Source organism: Schistocerca gregaria, chromosome 4 (genome assembly GCF_023897955.1).
Source record: "Schistocerca gregaria isolate iqSchGreg1 chromosome 4, iqSchGreg1.2, whole genome shotgun sequence".
Taxonomy (NCBI): Eukaryota; Metazoa; Arthropoda; class Insecta; order Orthoptera; family Acrididae; genus Schistocerca; species Schistocerca gregaria.
The window spans coordinates 728,082,417-728,103,816 of NC_064923.1; the positions used below are offsets into that span (position 1 = coordinate 728,082,417).

A 21,400-nucleotide genomic window follows, 5' to 3' on the forward strand; every position below is an offset into this window, starting at 1 on the left:
ACGCATGCGCTGAGGCACATGGAAACCATTTTCAACCCATACTGTAACCATGGCTGCATGGCACAGCTCGTATTGAAATAAATGACATTTTGTGGGTATGAGTCGTGGTTGCGTCGAAGTTGTAGGGGAAAAGAATGAAGCTATTTGATTTGTGGCGTTACAAAAATATGTTAGCAATTGGAGGTGTCATGCAAAATACACTTTGGAGATCAGTAAGAAAAAAGCAGGCTAAGAAGCTGGCTTAAAGGGAACCATCTGTTTACTTGGCATTGGAAGACACACAGAGCGGAGAAATTGTAGAGGCCCAAAATTGTTGGAATAAATATGGTGAATAAGTGAGGATGTTTCGTGTAGTATACGTGGGGAGATGGAGTCGACCGATATGTCTTAGGCGCAACTTGCGGACGGCTTCTGAAGAAGCCATACGCTATTGGTTGTGAGAAAATTTCATGACGTGGAAGAGCGTGTCTTGTTCATAGGTAGGCTTGAGTACTTGCACTGCTCTCTGGACTCGTAATCCCGAGGAGAAAATTCCATGGGAATGTGGCTATTTGGCTGAAGGCGAGTTGACTGCTCATCGGCTGTTCATCATTCCACACATTTCCCGCTTCGCCGAAATTAATTGCTGTGTGACGCCTCTGGAAATTAATTTCGATACTTGCCAACCGAGTCTGGAATAACAATCAATCAGATAGATAGAGCGACAAACAAATAAGAAGAAATGCACTTCTGATTGATAGAGGGAGCAGCAACATCACAGGAGCTACTGGAAGAATAAATGAGAACCAAACACTCAGCGCAAAATAAGTTAATGTGTACTTTAAGAAGGTTTCATATTCTTTTTCATTCCGCTAGTTGCCTTCTTGACTACACAAGGTTGAAATCAAACGATAGAGAAAGAACGCTACAAATAACACCCTTAACTGCAGAAATCAACGTCTGCCATATATTGTGTATATTGAAAGCGCCGCGCGGGATTAGTCGATCGGTCTCAGGCGCTGCAGTCATTGACTGTGCGGCTGGTCCCGGCGGAAGTTTGAGTCCTCCTTCGGGCATAGGTGTGTGTGTTTGTTCTTAGTATAATTTAGGTTAAGTAGTGTGTGTGTGTTTGTTGTTAGTATAATTTAGGTTAAGTAGTGTGTAAGCTTAGGGACTCATAACCTTGGCAGTTAAGTCCCATACGGTTTCACACACATTTGAACATTTTTTATATTGAAAGCGCATGAGAGAGGGGAGAAGGGAGAATTGAAAGGGAAGGGATTACTGATTACTGATCTCAGCTGCATCGGGACATTACGCGGAATCAGCGACGATGAGTGAAAATGAGTGCTGACCCGGGGTTCATAGCTGGGATCTCCTGCTTGCTAGTCAGGTGCGTTAACCACTGCACCATCTGGGACTCAGTGCTACGGCAACTGCGCGGACTATCCTGGCGCACTTCACGGCCGACACTCACTCCCACAAAGCGCCACCTGTCCACAGTCCATGTCCATCTCCTCCATGTTCACTACTCTGAGATTCCCGTAGGAGGCTCGGACGTACTTGTGTATCCACCTTCTTTAGAGCGGATGCACAAGTACGTCTAATACTCCTAAGGGAATCTCAGAGTAGTGAGCATGGAGGAGATGGACAGGGACTGTGGACAGGTGGCGCTTTGTGGGAGTGTGTGTCGGCCGTGAAGTGCGCCAGGATAGTCCGCGCAATGAGTACTTCTCAGCAAAAGTTCAATTTTTTTTTTGCGTGGAGCCTATGTTTTACGTTCTGAGCCTTTATATATAACAGATGTTTGATATGCTTCCTGACGTTCGAAAATTACGAATAATGGAAATTGCAAGTGCTATAAATAAAAATGCTGATAGCAAAAGGCGGTAATTACCACGATTAAGAATAATTATTTAGAAACTGTGGATCCTCCGGTCATAGAGCTACTGAATCAATACTCAGTCATCCCCACAAAATATGTTACCTGCTTGAAACAGTGGCGTTTTTTATTTATTCTCATAACAGATGTCTCAAGAAAAGGCTGCTAAAATGAAAGACAGACAGAGAGAGAGAGAGAGAAAGAGAGAGAGAGAGAGAGAGAGCAAGAGAGAGAGCAAGAGACGGGGAAGGGGGGAAGGGGAGGGGGGAAGCACATTGCAGGACGAGTTGCAATTAGGCCTAAATCCAAATTTTAAAAACAGATATTACTTCTGAAATTACAATGAAATGAATACCCCTAGCTGCATACAGGCGTTGATATAAGTCAACTGGGATAGTTGAAAATGGGTGCCCCGACCGGGACTCGAACCCGGGATTCCCCTGCTTACATGGCAGACGATCTGTACAACTTTTTATTTTTTTTAGCGTTGTGTTTGCTCGTTGCGGACGTCACATCACATACGTTCAAGTTCGTTGTTGATCCTTTCACTCAGTTTTTTTACTGCAGAGGCCTACCGATCCATATGAGCCACCGTGGACACAGTGGATAGTGCGACTGCAGGGACTTATCTCTGGCACGCCTCCCGTGAGACCCACATTCCCAACTTATTGTCCCGCACTATATTCATAGTACCCCTGCCCATTATACTTATTGGTCGTGGCTTTACCGCCGATTCCCGTAAGAGTTCGGACACTGTTTGTGCATCCACACAAAAGAAGATGGTCAAATTGCCGGTGAGCCTTATACAGGGTGTTAAAAAAAGGTACGGCCAAACTTTCAGGAAATATTCCTCACCCACAAATAAAGAAAGGATGTTATGTGGACATGTGTTCGGAAAGGCTTAATTTCCATGTTAGAGCTCACATTAGTTTCGTCAGTATGCTGTACCTCCTCGATTCACCGTCAGTTGGCTCAATTGAACGAAGGTAATGTTGAACTTGTGCTCTTACAAGTACGGCACAACATGTGGTTCTTGCACGATGGAGCTCCTGCACATTTCAGTCGAAGTGTTCGTACGCTTCTCAACAACAGATTCGGTGACCGATGGATTTGTAGAGGCGGACCAATTCCATGGCCTCCACGCTCTCCTGACCTCAACGCTCTTGACTTTCATATATGGGGGCATTTAAAACCTCTTGTCTACGCAACCCCGGTACCAAATGTAGAGATTATTCGTGCTCGTATTATGGACGGCTATGATACAATACGCCATTCTCCAGGGCTGCATCAGCGCATCAGGGATGCCATGCGACGGAGCGTGGATGCATGTATCCTCGCTAACGGTGGACATTTTGAACATTTCCTGTAACAAAGTGTTTGAAGTCACGCTGGTACGTTCTGTTGCTGTGTGTTTCCATTCCATGATTAATGTGATTTGAGGAGAAGTAATAAAATGAGCTCTAACATGGAAATTAAGCGTTTCCGGACACATGTCCACATACATATTTTCTTTCTTTGTGTGTGAGGAATGTTTCCTGAAAGTTTGGCCGTACTTTTTTTATAACACCCTGTATATTTGAAAATGGTATCTGTTCTCTCGGATATGTCAGAAAGAACAGATAACAACTTCATATATATTACTACTGAATATTTCTGGCAAAAATAATCTGTTTCTCTCTCTTTCTGTGCTTGTGTGTGTTTGTTTGTGTGTGTGTGTGCCTTTTTTGCGAATAAATGCAGGACAACAGTTAGTAATTTTCTTTATTACTATACAAGTAGGTACATACATCTTATGAGGAAGACGTGAATCAGACGTAAAGAAGCACTTCATTTAGCGTTGCGAAGCAACGCGTATGCTCGAGACTCTCTAGAAAACTTTTTACTTAAACTGTATTTATTACACCTTATTAGGCTTTGATCTTTTGTTTTAAAGTGACATAATGATACGTGTAATTAAATGTAATCAATCATAAGTGCCAATAACCTCGATGTTAACCGTACTACAACCAAATATCACATCAAAAAGACAAAGCCTGATTGCTCTCACAGCCGGATTGGTGTCGCAATGAGTGAAGGAGGCAGCGCCAATGAAATGGCCGTAACAACAACAATAACAAAATATGAGAGATCATTCCAAGTTCTAAACAGCAACAACAACTCCAAAAGCCAACCTAAATTTTAGATACCCAGGAAGTAATTTTATTGTGTTAAGAAGATCACCAGCTGTAAATTTTCTATGAGATGAATGTATAATAAAACTGAAGTACGGCCTCCAGATCTCTAAATACATGCTTCATAATTAAAGAGATGTAAGAAAAATTGTAACAGGTAGTGGATGTACAATATGAAAATATACTCAAACATCCGCTTAAATTTGGCTTTCCAAGTGAATAAAGTATTTTTTTTTTTGTTACATCTTCTACTAACTCTTAAAGCAGAGTACTCCAAAGTTGAGCCGTGGAAATTGGGTCCTCGGAAACACAGTGTGTGCTTCAACAGTATGCTGATAGCGTCACGCAGGTTTCGGGGAAATTGGCCCGTACGATTATCCGGGATGGGTCGGCCGGGCGATAATGGAATTCCGTATTAGGGAGGCCATTTGGAAGCCGTGTGCGTTCGCCTAGCTGCCTGCGATACACCCTCTTTGTGAACTTCGTCGCTCCGCAGTGGCTGCTGCACAAGCGGCATGTCTCCCGTAGCTGGGATATCATTTTTTCCCACCTCGCCGACGGGCCATCTAGTTTCCAGTCTTTCTCTGGCTAATCTGTCTTACAGGACACACGCTTCTGGTCATAAAGCAAGTGCAATTGTTTGAATAACGGGTAAGCTGACCTGACGAAGGCCTTATACACACCTAGTTTACAGACCTGAGTTGATAGTACCCAACGAGTTCCCGTAACGGCGTATTCCGCAGTCTGCGTGTGATTGTCAATGACTGACGTTGGAAGACATAATTCCACGTCATGAATTGAGAACTAGACATTCGAGGACAGAAAACTGGTATGCCTCAACATTCAACAGCATAATCAGTCAGATAATGTAGTGAGAATATGAAAAAGCGAAAAGAAATTTGATAAACTACGAACACCAGTTCACTTCAGGTTTACAAAACAATTGATTCTGAATTGTTGTTCGGAGTAAGCCACAGACATCCGAAAGTGTACGTGGATGTCGCGTGGGATTAGCCGAGCAGTCTGGGGTGCTGCAGTCATGGACTGTGCGGCTGGTCCCGGAGGAGGTTCGAGTCCTCCCTCGGTTATATGTGTGTGTGTGTGTGTGTGTGTGTGTGTGTGTGTGTGTGTCCTTTTAAGTAGTGTGTAAGCTTAGGGACTGATGACCTTAGCAGTTAAGTCCCAAAAAATTTCACACACAGGTGAACATTTTTTGTACGTGGGTGGATTTATTTCACTGAAGTTTGCTACAGCATAGTTCAGTTTGAGTCGGTACTTAGATCGAGCTCATGTCACATCGCTAGGAAGCGGGTCGTAAATCTTTTACGAAACTGATTTACTGATAACGTGTACAGTGCCAAAGCCACGGATAACTTTTATTCATTATTTCTCAGTGTTACTATTCACTGAGACCAGCAAGACCACCATACCGTGTAAACTTTGGGAATGGAATCGTTGAGTTCTAATATCCCAGCTGAATAAGAGCCACTGCACATCTTCAAGCCACCTATTTCCGATGAGCACATCTGTATATAGGGACTAGCAGAAAAGATAATAATTTTTGAGATGACGGAGATTTGTTCAGCGCCAGCCCAAAATTAACGCATATTGAAGTGTGCTTTCCATATGCAGCCTCATGTGTGCTGTTGTAGTCTCAGCACATGTTGTTGTTGTTGTTGTGGTTTTCAGTCCTGAGACTGGTTTGAAGCAGCTCTCCATGCTTCCCTACCCTGTGCAAGCTTCATCTCCCAGTACTTACTGCAACCTACATCCTTCTGAGTCTGCTAAGTGCATACATCTCTTGGTCTCCCTCTACGAATTTTACCCTCCGCGCTGCCCTACAATGCTAAATTTGTGATCCCTTGATGCCTCAGAATATGTCCTATCAACTGGTCCGATCTTCTTGTCAAGTTGTGCCACAAACTCCTCTTCTCCCCAATTCTATTCAATACCTCCTCATTAGTTATGTGATCTACCCATCTAATCTTCAGCATTCTTCTGTAGCACCACATTTCGAAAGCTTCTATTCTCTTCTTGCCTAAACTATTTATCATCCATGTTACACTTCCATACATGGCTACACTCCATACAAATACTTTCAGAAACGACTTCCTGGCACTTAAATCTATACTCTATGTTAACAAATTTCTCTTCTTCAGAAACGCTTTCCTTGCCATTGTCAGTCTACATTTTATATCTTCTCTACTTCGACCATCATCAGTTAGTTTGCTCCCCAAATAGCAAAACACCTTTACTACTTTAAGTGTCTCATTTCCTAATCTAATTCCCTCAGCATCACCCCATTTGATTTGACTACATTCCACTATCCTCGTTTTGCTTTTGTTGATGTTCATGTTATATCCTCCTTTCAAGACACTGTCCATTCCGTTCAACTGCTCTTCCAAGTCCTTTGTCATCGGCGAAACTCAAAGTTTTTATTTCTTCTCCATGGTTTGTAATACCTACTCCGAATTTTTCTTTTGTTTCCTTTATTGCCGGCCGCAGTGGCCATCCGGTTCTAGGCTCTGCAGTCAGGAACTGCGCGACTGCTACGGTCGCTGGTTCGAAGTCTTCCTCGGGCATGGATGTGTGTGATGTCCTTAGTTTAGTTAGGTTTAAGTAGTTCTATGTTCTAGGGGACTGATGACCTCAGTTGTTAAGTTCCATAGTGCTCACAGCCATTTGAACCATTTTTCCTTTACTGCTTGCTCAATATACAGATTGAGTAACATCGGGAGAGGCTAAAACCCTGTCTCACTCCCTTCCCAACCACTGCTTCCCTTTCATGCCCCTCGACTCTTATAGATGCCATCTTAAAGATGCCAATTATTGTTTTGTATAGGAACAACTGAAGGCGTTGTTAGGATGTTCCATATTGTGCGGGGCGTGCTGGTTGGCTTTTTACTTCTGCCACCAGTATAACGTTTCGGCGTAGCAGCAAAGTGGAGTCAGCGCCATGTCGTCGAACGAAGTACAGGGAAAGAACAGTGATATCAGAGAGGACTTTGCTTCAAACAAGAAAGATAAAACAAGGAATATGCTATAGAGTGGGCGCGCTATTGTTGCACACTCTGTGTCCATGCCGTTGCTTTTAACATGGTCAGTGACTACGAAAATGGTTTAAGACACTGAACTACAATTCGAGAGGCGGGCGGTATTGGCCGAGCGGTCTTAGGCGCTGCAGTCACGGAGAGTGTGGCTGATCCTGGCGGAGGTTCGAGTCCTCCCTCGGGCATGGGTGTATGTGTTTGTCCTTAGGATAATTTACTTTAAGTAGTGTGTAAGCTTAGGGACTGATAACCTTAGCAGTTAAGTCCTGTAAGATTTCACACACATTTGAACATTTGTTTTTTACAATTCGAGAGGTGTGCTGTTCACACTCTCGTCCAGCAATCTTGATTGAATTTTTAAATTTTTTGTGATTTTTGTAAACTGCTCATTGTGCACTCGGTATGTCTGCCTGACCAAAGATGTGGGGAGGCCATGCTTGCGGCTGCAAGTGACGCATAGTGCAGTCATAGGGAAGTCGCAGCTCATTCCAGCGCCAATGATGCCTGTCGCTACAGTTCTGAGGCTATCCCCAGTTCCTGTAGGCAGCTGGTGGTAAAGACTGCAGGCCTAACACACGGGGTGCAAGCAGAGATTACTATTTGCAGTGTCTTACCCAGAGCTAATAGGGATCCTTTGGTTTGGAGACGAGAGGGGGATCTCAAGCAGAGGCTCAGTCGATTCTGTGAAGATCTTGGCTGCAGTTTCACTTAATAGACGAACCAGCTACTCAGGCGGCACAGTACTTGTGGCATGCATGTGGTTGTTCGACAGTGTCTATGCAGAAGCAGGAATTAGCGGTAACGATGTCGTCATAGCGTCTACTGAAGTTAACAAATCCATCAAGAAGGTTGGGAGAGTTTAATGGTGCAAAGAACAGATAATCAATTTTTGGCAACCTACTTAGTTCCAACATGATGGATGTAGATTTATTTTAGCCAATATTGGTGCCAACGGCCTCGGCGCAGTGGTAACACCGGTTCCCGTCAGATGACCGAAGTTGAGCGCTGTCGGGCTGGGCTAGCACTCGGCTGGGTGACCATCCGGTCAGCCGAGCGCTGCTGGCAAGCGGGGTGCACTCAGCCCTTGTGAGGCAAACTGAGGAGCTTCTTGATTGACAAGTAGCGGCTCCGGTCTAGTAAACTGACACACGGCCGGGAGAGCGGTGTGCTGACCACATGACCCTCCATATAGACATCCAGTGACGCCTGTGGGCAGAGGATGACACGGCGGCCGGTCTGTTCCGTTGGGCCTTCCAAGGCCTGTTCTTGACGGAGTTGAGTTAGTTGTTGAGTTTTATATTGATTGTAAATTGCGTTCTGGAAAAATATGTTCAGAGGATGTGGAGTAAGGGTGGGAAATACCCCTTATAGTTAAATAACAGAATTCTAAAAGTGCCGAGAAAATAGTTAATTGTTGTACGCTAGGTTCGGAAGAGAATGAATATATATTTACAGGAAAAGGTTAGTAGAAATTCGTGCATGTATAAATAGATCGATGTACGAAGCATACTACTACTTCCTTGCTGTTAGCGAAATATCTTGCTGAAAATCCTAAAACAAATCTGGTCCTACGTAAAATAGCGAAGCGTGGTGAAGGTTTATATCCAGTCACTCGTCGACCAGTCAGGTACGGGAATAGAATGCTGGCGTGCTTCGTAATGCAAACCACGGTTGCTTCCATTTCTTATCCTTCTTCAACGAGAGGAGTGATCCATACGTAATGGGTCGACAACGACGATGCTTCATTCATACTGTTTCTCCATTCTTTAAGGATACGTTCTGCTCTTTCCCTGGAAACTATATGACTCTTTCTTGGCACTTGACACAGTATTTGCATTCGCACGTGATGAGCAATCAGAAAATCATTCAAATGGCTCTGAGCACTATGGGACTAAAATTCTGAGGTCATCAGTCCCCTGGACCTTAAAACTACTTAAATCTAGCTAACCTAAGCACATCACACACATCCATGCCCGAGGCAGGATTCGAACCTGCGACCGTAGCGGTCGCGCGGTTCTAGACTGAAGCGCCTAGAACCGCTCTCCACTCCGGCCGGCAATAGATCGTTTTCTTCGAGGTAATTCATAATGTTCTAACACAATATATGTTCTAAAATCCTGCTGCATATCGACGGCAACGATATAGGCCTGTAATTTATTGCGTTACCCCTACTACCTTTCTGGAATATTGCTGTGACTTGAGCAATATTCCAGTCTTTGGGTACGGATTATTCCTCGAACAAATGGTTGTATATCATTGTTAAGTATGGAGCTAATGCATCAGCATACTCTGAAAGCAATCTAATTGGTATACAGTCTGGACCAGAAAACTTGCTTTTATTAAGTGATTTAAATTGCTTCACTACTCCGAGGATATTTACTTCTGCGTTACTCACGTTGGCAGCTGTTCTTGATTCGAATTCTCGAATATTTACTTCGTCTTCTTTTGTGAAGGCATTTCGGAAGGCTGTGTTTAGTAACTCTGCTTTGGCAGCACTGTATTCGATAGTATCTCCATTGCTACCGTGCAGAGAAGGTATAGATTGTTTCTTGCCGCTAACATACTTCACATACGACCAGAATCTCTTTGGATTTTATGCCAGGTTTCGAGACACAGTTTCGTTTTGGGAACTATTATAGGCATGTCGCATTGAAGTTAGCGATAAACTTCGCGCTTCTGTAAAACATCGCCAATCTTGAGGGTTTTGCGTCTGTTTAAATTTGGCATGGAAGATCGTCGGAAGAATGGGGCCGAAACCGACTGCTAAGAAATAAAAAAATCTGAAAACGCTATTCAGACTCTTTTTATTTAATTTTTAGCTTTTTATACGGACTGCTGTGCTTCAAGCACAGAATGCTGTCGCTAAAAGAATAATTAACTACAATACTGGCCATTAAAACTGCTACACCAAGAAGAAATACAGATGATGAACGGGTATTCATTGGACAAATATGTTATACTAGAACTGACATGTTATTACATTTTCACGCAATTTGGTTGCATAGATCATGAGAAATCAGTACCCAAAACAACCACGTCTGGCCGTAAAAACAGCCTTGATACGCCTGGGCATTGAGTCGAACAGAGCTTGGATGGAGCGTACAGGCACAGCTGCCCATGGAGCTTCAACACGATACCACAGTTCATCAAGAGTAGTGACTGGCGTATTGTGTCGAGCCAGTTGCTCGGCCACCATTGACCAGAAGTTTTCAGTTGTTGAGAGATCTGCAGAATATGCTGGCAAGGGCAGCAGTCAACCATTTTCTGTACCCAGAATGGCCCATACAGGACCTGGAACGTGCGGTCGTGCACTATCCTGCTCAAATGTTGGGTTTTGCAGGGATCGAATGAAGGTTAGAGTCACGGATCCTGACACGTCTGAAATGTAACATACACTGTTCAAAGTGCCGTCAATGTGAACAAGACGTGACCGAGACGTGTAACCAATGGTACCCCATAATACAACGCCGGTCGATAGGCCAGTATAGCGATGACGAATACACGCTTCCAATGTGCGTTCGCCGCGATGTCGCCAAACGCGGATGCGACCGTCATGATGCTGTAACCAGAAATTGGATTCATCCGGAAACATGACGTTTTGCCATTCGTGCACCCAGGTTCGTCGTTGATTACACCATTGCAGACGTTCCTGTCTGTGATTCAGCGTCAAGGGTAACCGCAGCCACGGTCTCCGAGCTGGTAGTCCATGCTGCTGCGTCGAACGTTACAACCATGGGGATAAGATGCCTGTCATCTCGACTGCTAGTGATACCAGGCCGTTGGGATCCACCACGGCGTTCCGTATTACCCTCTTGAACTCTCCATATTATGCTAACAGTCATTGGATCTTGACCAACGCGAGCAGCAATGTCGCGATACAATAAACCGCAATCGCGATCGGCTACATTCCGACCTTTACCAAAGTCGGAAACGTGATGGTACCCATTTCTCGTCCATACACAAGGCATCACAACAACGTTTCACCAGGCAAGGCTGTTTGTGTATGAGAAATCGGTTGGAAACTTTCCCTATGTCAGCACGTTGTAGGTGTCGCCACCGGCTCCAACCTTGTGTGAATGCTCTGAAAAGCTAATCATTTGCGTCTCATAGCATCTTCTTCCTGTCGGTTAAATTTCCCGTCTGTAGCACGTCATCTTCGTGGTGTAGCAATTTTAATGGCCAGTAGTGTATATACTGTATATTACAAGTAAAAGTGCAAAATGCATTTACAGAAAACAGCTTACCGAAATCTATGTTTTGAAAAAATTGTTCTTAAGAACGCAATCCGGAAAATAGAAAGTAAGGTCAACGAAACTGCTTGCTAACCCACGTGCAGTCGGGAGGCCAGCGAAAGCCACAGCTAAGAATGGATGCGCCGCCGCCGCCGCCGCGGCCACCGACCCTGCCGCCAAGTGTCACGAAATTCCATCTCGCGGCCTAACTTGTCGTTTAATTTGCGCGTCCTACAACAGCGGCGACAGTTTCTCAGTTACCTCAGCAAAATCCCCATTTCCGTGTCACCCAATATAAATGCAAATACGTTGTCTTCGCTCGATGCTAGCGCGAACATCTCACAGGTTCTGCCCCGTCCTCTATATACTCGGACCGACTGCTCCATGTTATTTAAAGCAGCGTCGACGCTGAAATGTCTCTCTACTTGCATTCGGCCAGAGCACAGCCATTCAGCGGTAAATAAATGCGGTTTGCTGATGCGGGGAAGCTCTTAAGCACTTACAGTCGATAAACTGCACGACGCCATAGGCGATTTTCTGATCAGGTGGGACACAAATCGCCTCCTGGAGTACAGCGCTTCACGTTTATCGAGGAGTCGAGCAGTGATACCGACGGCCCTCCTTCGTATACGGACCAGGGATCCGCAGATGGCAACGTACACAACTTCTACCGCTTATCTGAATCGAAACCACTTGGAAGTTTTTTCCACTTCTGTGCACTTCAGCACTCAGCAAATTTGGTAAATATGTCAAGCCTCCCATATAAGCAATACTGGATAGCACAAAGCACTCCGTCTTCAGACCACAAGTGGCCCATCGGGACCATCCGACCGCCGTGTCAGCCTCAGTGAGAATGGGGGAGGGGGGGGCGTGTGGTCAGCACACCAGTCTCCCTGTCGTTACGATGGTTTTCTTTGACCGGAGCCGCTACTGTTCGGTCGAGTAGCTCCTCAATTGGCATCACGAGGCTGAGTGCACCCCGAAAAATGGCAACTGCCCATGGCGGCCCGGATGGTCACCCATCCAAGTGCCGGCCACGCCCGACAGCGCTTAACTTCAGTGATCTGACGGGAACCGGTGTATCCACTGCGGCAAGGCCGTTGCCAATACTGAATAGGATTTTGTATTTTACCTGCGTACGTTTCAGTCTCATTGCGAATATGAGCGTCTATAGTGTCCGTCCCTGGTAACTGAGTGGTGCTGATACGATAGCTCAGGGTGTCGCTCAGAGGGTTAGCTACCCTCTAACAAAAAATTGATCGAACGTATCAACGAACAACCTGACCGGTTGTCATCGGACGTCCACCACGAACAAATTCAACGAACAATATAGAACAAAATGAGATAAAAAAGTGGTTAGTTCGACAGAATGTCAATTCTAAGGGCACGGGTTCGATTCCCAACTGGATCGGAGATTTTTCTCCGTTCAGGGACTGGGTGTTGTGTTGTCCTAAACTTCATCATTTCATCACCATCGACGCGCAAGTCGCCGAAGTAGCGTCAGATCGAAAGACTTGCACCCGGCGAACGGTCTACCCGACGTGAGTCCCTAGTCACAACAATGTTTTTCTTTAGCTTCTGTAGTAGTGAAGTTGTAGCTTTTCTGCGTCTCTTGTGTTGGATACTTGGGTTTAGGGCAGGCATAAGTCACGCTACCATAAACGGATTCCTATTTTACAATAGTAAATGATAACTGAAGGCGCTGTTTTTACGTTATATCAATTTAGACTTCTTGCTATTTCTACAACTATTTTCGGCGTTTAAAGACATTGTCGAGCGTGTAGTGGTAGGAAAAAAGGCATACTATATTACGACGTGAAGGTAGAATACAATGGTGTGAACGTAATTTAACATAGTTATTCAGGAAATTGTGCCATCGCAGCGTATTCACATGATAAGGTTCCATTCGTTTTCATTTAAAAAATGATACGACGCAGTTTTTTAAGTAAGTACCGTTTTCAAATTTAAAAAATACGTGCTAATATATTTCAATAACTTTACTTTTACATGAAATCCTGTACCTTAATCTATGCACTGACGCCATTACAGTCTAATTCTTCCATGTTTACGTTGTGTACTGAGTGTTTAAGATGCCTCCGATAATCATGAGCCCCCCCGACTTTTAAGTACGGGATGTTATAAGATTTCTTAGTGCTAAAGGTCTAAAAGCGATCGACATTCACCATGAGATCTGTGCAGTTTATGGAGAAAACATAATGAGTGATGGAATGGTAAGAAAGTGGGTAAGAGCTTTCAAAGATGGCTGCACAAATGTGCATGATGAACAACGGAGTGGGCGTCCTTCAGTCGTTAATGAAAGTTTGGTGCAGGAAGTGGACAATAAGGCGAGAGCAACAGACGCTTCATGATTTACACCTTGCGGGAAGACTTTCCTAATGTTTCTCGTAGTGTTTTGTATGGTATTGCGACCTAGCACTTGAATTACCGAAAATTGTGCGCACGTTGGGTACCGAAAATGAAACATGGGTGGCCTGCATCACACCAGAATCAAAGCAACAGTCCATGGAAGTTGAGCAAGGACATCGTTTTGCTACAAGAGAATTCGCGTCCGCATGTGGCGAATCAGACCAAAGATCTCATCACATCTTTTCGATGGGAAACTCTAGATCATCCTCCGTAAAGCCCAGATCTTGCGCCCAGTGACTACCATCTGTTCCTGCACCTGAAGAAACACCTGGGCAGCCAGCGTCCTCAAGACGATGACGAAGTCAAAACAGAGGTGATGCAGTGGCTAACAAGTCAGGCGTCGGACTTCTATGAGGAGGGTATTGAGAAATTAGTACAACGTCATGACAAGTGCCTCAATATTGATGGAAATTATGTAGAAAAGGAGATTAAGGTATAGGCTTTCGTGTAAAAATAAAATTATTGAGATATCTTAGCAGGTCTTTTTTTAAATTTCAAAACGGTACTTACTTAAAAAACACGCCTCGTAGTTTGTGAGATACTCGTTCCATATAAAGAGGCAGAAACATGCAAAGATGCTCACTAACAAAAGAATTTAACTGAGGACATGGAAATAATATCATAGATACACAGACTTACATTTATGTGAATACCTTAAGAAAATTAGCTACTAAAAATAACACAAACTAAAATTTTTAAGAAGATATGGTGTAGCAAAATGAGAAAATTCTAGACTGTTTGACAATTACTAAGCAAGAGAAACATTGTTGGGCAGATATGATCACAAGCAATGATCTACGACATGAAACACAGTCCACACGTAAGGTACATTTCTATATTCATAACTAAAAGTGTCACAGTTCCACCACATGGGAAAGCAGGGTAACAGCCACAAATAACGTGCATGTTTGTCACAGATCAGACGCCCAACATAATGGTCTATACTAGACTCTCGGTAAGGAATAACTTACCGCAGCGAAGCTGGATATCGTCGGACAACACCTCTCTAGCCCACTGTTTCTGATCCCAACGAAAGTGCTCCAGATTCTTTCTCGAAGATGGCGTGATTGAAATGAGATGCATTTAGCAGGCTTACGAGCATACAAACCAGTCTGATTTAATGCCGCGAAAAAGGTTCTGGCGAAGAGACACGTACTGGCATCTGTTGGAAGGTCTGCAGCAGTCTGCCGAGGAATGAGACGTCCGCTCCTTTTGGGCACGAGGGCCGGTCTTATTGCGCTACGGTGGTTCATTCAAGACCACCGGCATGCTTTCTCGTAACAGTAACACCTTCAGCAGTCTTTTTTAATTGCCACATGACACTTCTGGACACACCCATTACTGTGGCTGTCGTAGTGACGCTGACCGCCTTCGATCCGTCCACGTGCTCGTCCACGATTATAAGCTCTCAAAAGAGGTTTTGCAGGCGTATTGCCACCACACGGGATGTCGCACTAATCGGTTCCACAACAATCTTCGTCAAATACCGTACTGTATCAACTGTATAATGCATACAGAGACTTCACTGCAGTTAACACGTCCCTCCGGCTGCATTTCCTTTTACTGTCGTAAGTTGGGTGTTCCGTAGCAGTTGTCGGCTATACCCTACCAATTGACAGTTGTTCCTTAGCAAGTGTCAGTTGTTCCTTATTAATTACCAAGCAGTGTAGTTTAAAAAATTTCACTAAGTGTATATGGAATATTAATAATCCAACTAAGAAGTCAGTATTCTGGTTATGATTAGCCTTAAAAAGAATGTTATTTTTTTCTACACGCCTATCTCTCCGTCAAATTAAGTTCATCCCAATGCGTTCCCGTTCCGTTGCCGTAATGGAATGGGGTTCTCGTTTTACGCAACTAAACATTCGATGATTGCTTATGAAGTCGAAATTAGGCACCTAAGTAAATACAGTCTAGCAGGCCGGAGTGGCCGAGCGATTCTAGGCACTACAGTCTGGAACCGCGCGACCGCTATGGTCGCAGGTTCGAATCCTGCCTCCGGAATGGATGTGTGTGATGCCCTTAGGTTAGATAGGTTTAAGTAGATCTAAGTTCTAGGGGACTGATGACCTCAGACGTTAAGTCTCATAGTACTCAGAGCCATTTGAAATACAGTCTGAGAGAAAATATGTTGCCTTTTATTTAATGAACTGTGGTGCTCATTATGAAAAAGATTACTCGTAAGTGGTAAGATATTTAAAAATGCGCGCCCGAGATAAATTTACAGCAGTTTACTTGTTTCGACATTTAGTTCCGTTACTTACTTGCGTCCCCGTTTTATTGCGTTTCTTATTTTATTTTGTCGTGTTGATTCACCAAGTATCTTCACATACGTTATTTCCAGGGTCTCATTACTTCAAATTTATATTACGGATTATATTTTTTTAAAACATTCTTATAACATTTATCATTATTTCCTTAACTGCTAAATAAGTTTTTTAATGTTTCACTCTACGTTATTCTCGAAATCTAGATTTTTGGAAGGACGTAGAATGTCCATACCTATACTTTTATTACTATCGGATATCTTTTAATATGCAATCAGTTACTACATGAAGAAGATTATTCCTTTCAGTTCCTGTGTTTTGTCCGTGTATATACCGACCATGGAAGTTGGTGTATAGCAACATCGGATAATTCCAGTTCCTTAGAGTGCTCAGAGGTAATTTGTTACCAAGTCGGGAAATTAGGAACTTTACAGCTAATGTGCAAAGATAACAGAGTCCCTACTAATGACGGAAGTTCCCCGGGCATCAAGACGAGACGTCAAGTTTTGCAAATAGAAGAGCACAAGAAACCTCAGAAGAATGTACGAGCTGTAGCGAAGTCAAGAACGCCTAGGGCGAACTTTTCCTACGGGCTGTCAGACTTTTTCGACTCAAGCCTAGTGACGTCGACATAGACTGAATGTTAACTCCCAACGGCTTTTTCGGGCGAAATGATTTGACGGAAACCGGAACCAGCCACTGACAGTTTCTTTGAATACTGTTAGCGGTTCATTATAGGTGCTTTGATTACTGTTTGTCCTTTCGCATTGTTGTCGTGGTTACTGATTGTGATTTATTGTTGTTCCTTTGGTTACTATTCGTGGTTCCTTATTGCTGAAGAATTTTACGTTTCGCTGTGGAGGACGTCATTAGAGTTGGAGGATAAACTCGAAATGGGGAAGGAAATCGGCCGAGAGATTTCCAAACGGACCATTGCGTCACGTGCCTTGCGAAATTCAGAGAAGCTACCGCGACAGGCTGGTGTGGACTCGAAACCATTTCTTCAAGAATAGGAATTCACCTTGATAACCTTCGTTCAACATTGTTTCGCCTTCTACTGGTCAACTACCAACGCAGTCTTTGCTGCCGTACAGTTGGGACCAAGTAAGTACCATTCAGAATACTAGGTGATACCCAAAAAGTGTAGATTATGCATTGAATGAAATTTGTAGCAAAGTACACAACGTTTCACTCGCTTGTGCCTGCTGACTAGAATACATACTGTAATTTGGCTGCAAAGGCAATCGCTACATTTGTACCCAACGAACAAGTATGTTAACTACACTGCGCAACACAATTAAAGGAACACGTTTTCGAAACCCTGCAATTGTTTCCCATTGCGACGCAGAAGTCGGAAAATTGCCTCATAGGTGCGTGCGAACTTAGTCTGTAATGGTGAAAAAGCGTGGCGCTCTGTCAAGTCACAGTCGGTCTCGGAGACGGTTCAAACAGCAAGGCGTCGAGACATGAAAAAAGAGATAAATTAATAAAATAAAAAATGGCACAGATCAAGAGTTCATGTTAGGTGTAAGGTGGGTTGACGATGCAACATTGGTGCCAGAGTCCACCGTAATTTTCTCTGGTGCCGTCGCGGACGTGCCAGACGATGTAAAGGTCACCTCACCCCCTCTTCCCCATATTTCACCCCTTCTTCTGATGCCTCCACGATGGAAGTAGAACCGTGACGTCTAGGTCCGAAATCACGCGAGCTTCTTATGAGTGAAGAAAACATGTCAAACACATCGCCGCTCAGAACAGACGTGAAAAGTGCATCAGGAGTTGGCACAGAAAGCGTCGACAAAGACATCCCTTCTCTAGGGACGTCCATTTTCACAAATTTCGCTCTCCAGAACGATAGTTTGCAGAGCGATATGCGACAGGACTAAGTTCTTGACAAATTTTACCACTGGAGACACCCACCGGACGCTTTACCAATTTTCTGAGGATATCGCGGTGCTGCCGGCTGGGGTGGCCGAGCGGTTCTAGGCGCTACAGTCTGGAACAGCGCGACCGCTACGGTAGCACGTTCGAATCGGGCATCGATGTGTGTGATGTCCTTAGGTTAGTTAGGTTTAAGTAGTTCTAAGTTCTAGGGAACTGATGACCTCAGAACTTAAGTTCCATAGTGCTCAGAGCCATATGAACTATTTGAACCACATCGCGGTGCTACAACCCCACTAAATATGATCTCATCCCTTTGTAGGGGAGCGTGACACCACGTTTTGCTTTCGTATGCAACTTCCATTACACGATACATCAGTCGAATCAAAAGGCCCTAAATTCAGCCAAATACCGAGGAATTACAATTACGAACAAATTAATTTGGAAGGAACACATAGAAAATGTTATTGAGGAGGCTAACCAAAGACTGCGTCATATTGGCAGGAGACAGATCTAATAAATAGAGTGCCTGGACTACGCTTGTCCGTTCTCTTTTAGAATACTTTTGCGCGATGTGGAATTCTCACCAGATGGAGACCTGTTGACAGCCAGCAACCTCCGAAGGTGCGTGCTAGACACAATGGACCTACCACTGGTGTTACGGTCTGGGGGGCGATTTGGCGATTTCGTATGCCAGCAGGAGCGATCTCGTGGCTATCCCAGGCGCCTTGACTGCAAATCTGTACGCGAATCTGATGATTGGACCTGTTTTGCTGCCATTCTTGAACAGCATTCTATGGGGTATTTTCCAACACCATAACGCTCGCCCACATACCGCAGTAGTAACCCAGCATGTTCTGCTGAGTGTCTACATGTTGCCTTGGCTTGCTCGATCAAAAGATCTGTCTCCAGTGGAGCACATATAGGACACCATCACAAGACAATTCCAGCGTCATACACGAACAGCATTAACCGTCCCTATTCTGGCCGACCAAGTGCGGCAGGTCTGGAACTCCATCCCACGAACTGACAACCGGCACCAGTCGGTCTCAATTTGCAAAGTCTGCATGATTTTATTCAACAAAAAATGGTTCAAATTGCTCTGAGCACTATGGGACTTACCTTCTGAGGTCATCAGTCCCCTAGAACTTAGAACTACTTGAACCTAACCAATCTAAGGACATCACACACATCCATGCCCGAGGCAGGATTCGAACCTGCGACCGCAGCAGCAACGCGGTTCCAGACTGCAGCGCCTAGAACCGCTCGACCACTTCGGCCGGCTTTCATTCAGCATCCTGGAGGTTACAACGGTTATTAAAGTAGGAGCATTTCATATTTGTAGTGGCTTTCCTAGCGATTATGTTAACCTGTGATCTTGCAATGTTAATAACTTCGTTGTGTTTCCTAGACAAACGTGTTCCCAAGATTTCATTACTCTGCAATAATTTTTCTTCTCAAATTTATTTGAGTTCAGTACAGTTGTCAATCCACAGTGGCAGCAAATTACAGAAGGTTTACATGACTAGTTTCAGTGATAACAGCATCCATGCATTGACGTTGTCAATAAAATAACTTCATCAAGGCGCTTTTTGATACATTAGTTAACGGTCTATCTCATGCTTGAGCGATGTATGTCTCTGAGTAACAGCAAAATTGCTAAGATTAGTAAGAAACGTTCTCACTTGCAAGTACGTTACGCAAGTAGTTGGACAATGTCGATCCTAATTCAGCATATAGGATGTTATGATTGTAATGTTCTGTATAGAGAAAGGCTTCACAATGATCAATTTTAATGATGTTGCTTCTTTACTGTTACTGCACAATGACGTTTAATTTTCAGTATTCTTTCAAATGAAAAAGATGTTATGGTTATCGTATTTAATAGCCAACTTATTTCATGCTTGTTATATTTGATAATGGTGATTGAGCTTCACCGAAACTAGTCATGTAAACTTAGTATAATTTTCTGCAACTATGGCTTAACTAGTGTAATGAAAGCAAATAAATTTGAAAAAATAACTGATATTTAGTCTACTTACAAAAACTACAACAGTTGTTTGTTGGTGTTGGAATTTTTTCCGCCAGTGTATGTGGACGCAGATATGAATGTACACATTAGCGAAAAATACTGGCAGAGTCTATGATGAGAATGTTAGTCGCCAGTTGTGCCCATGGATAGCGTAGCCAGTAAGAGCAGGCCTGGTGTAGTATACGCATTTTATTACCAGTAGTGGCTTCTTGTGCCATGTGTTACAGTAAAGCATGTGAGATAACGAACAGTCTTCTAGGAGAGTTGAGCGAAGTAAACAACGCAGATCACTGGATGCGGTCGACCATGCCACGGACCAGCCTGTGACGGATGGACGAGTCGCCAGCGGCCGGTGGGCGGTGGCAGCGTGAGGCGCCGCACCCCGCGCTGCTAATTGCGCAAAGCCCCAGCAGATCAATTGGAGCGCCTGATGAAGTTAATCCTCGCGCTAACGGCCCGCGCCCTCGCTGCAAAGGCCGCCGCGAGCCGCATCGCGCACGCCGCCGATGGCTGTCCCAGACGTCACGAAACCTGCGGCCTCACATTCGAATTCAGTCAGGCGTGGTGCGGCACCCACAGGGGTATCTGTGTTTGCTGGCGCAGCTATACTGGCACCGAGTGAGTGGAACTAGATGTGAGCAGGTCGATGGACACATGAACGGCCTAAGGCAAACGGAAATTTAATGTTTTCAGATCGCCACAGAGTCTGTCTGCAGTCGAGAACAGCCCTGTACCCCTGGCGACTTCAGTGTGAACACGAACCCAGGCCACAAAATTTCGAAGATTATTCGGGGATGATTTTTGAAAAGGAAGCATCCTGCGATACGCCTTAAGCGATTCAGGGAAGCCAAATATGTAAATGCCTCTGAAAGGACTAGAGTTCAAACACAAATAACACAGTAAATGAATCTTCTGACTTCACCCTTCACCCCACAGAGAGCTCCGGTTGCAGGGTGGCAATGCCAAGTACACAGTGCAGTGACTTTAACGAGACCACTAACTACATAGGAGGATATAAGATGAAGATCAACAAAAGCAAAACGAGGATAATGGAATGTAGTCGAAATAAGTCGGATGATGCTGCGGGAATTAGATTAGGAAATAAGACACTTAAAGTAGGAAAGGAGTTTTGCTATTTGGGGAGCAAAATAACTGATGATGGTCGAAGTAGAGAGGATATAAAATGTAGACTGGCAATGGCAAGGAAAGCGTTTCTGAAGAAGAGAAATTCGTTAACATGGAGTATAGATTTAAGCGTCAGGAAGTTGTTTCGGAAAGTATTTGTATGGAGTGTAGCCATGTATGGAAGTGAAACATAGACGATAAATAGTTTGGACAAGAAGAGAATAGAAGCTTTCGAAATGTGGTGCCACAGAAGAATGCTGAAGATTAGATGGATAGATAACATAACTAATGAGGAGGTATTGAATAGAACTGGGGAGAAGAGGAGTTTATGGCACAACTTGACAAGAAGAAGGA

At 44.2% G+C, this 21,400-nt stretch overlaps 1 protein-coding gene and 1 pseudogene across 2 annotated transcripts in view; both read right to left on the reverse strand.

Moving 5' to 3' along the window:
- Positions 1-21,400, reverse strand: part of LOC126266758 (atrial natriuretic peptide receptor 1-like) — a 1,377,759-nt gene that overhangs the window by 845,744 nt on the left and 510,615 nt on the right. The window lies entirely within an intron of this gene.
- On the reverse strand, positions 12,302-12,419 carry LOC126268311 (5S ribosomal RNA; annotated as a pseudogene).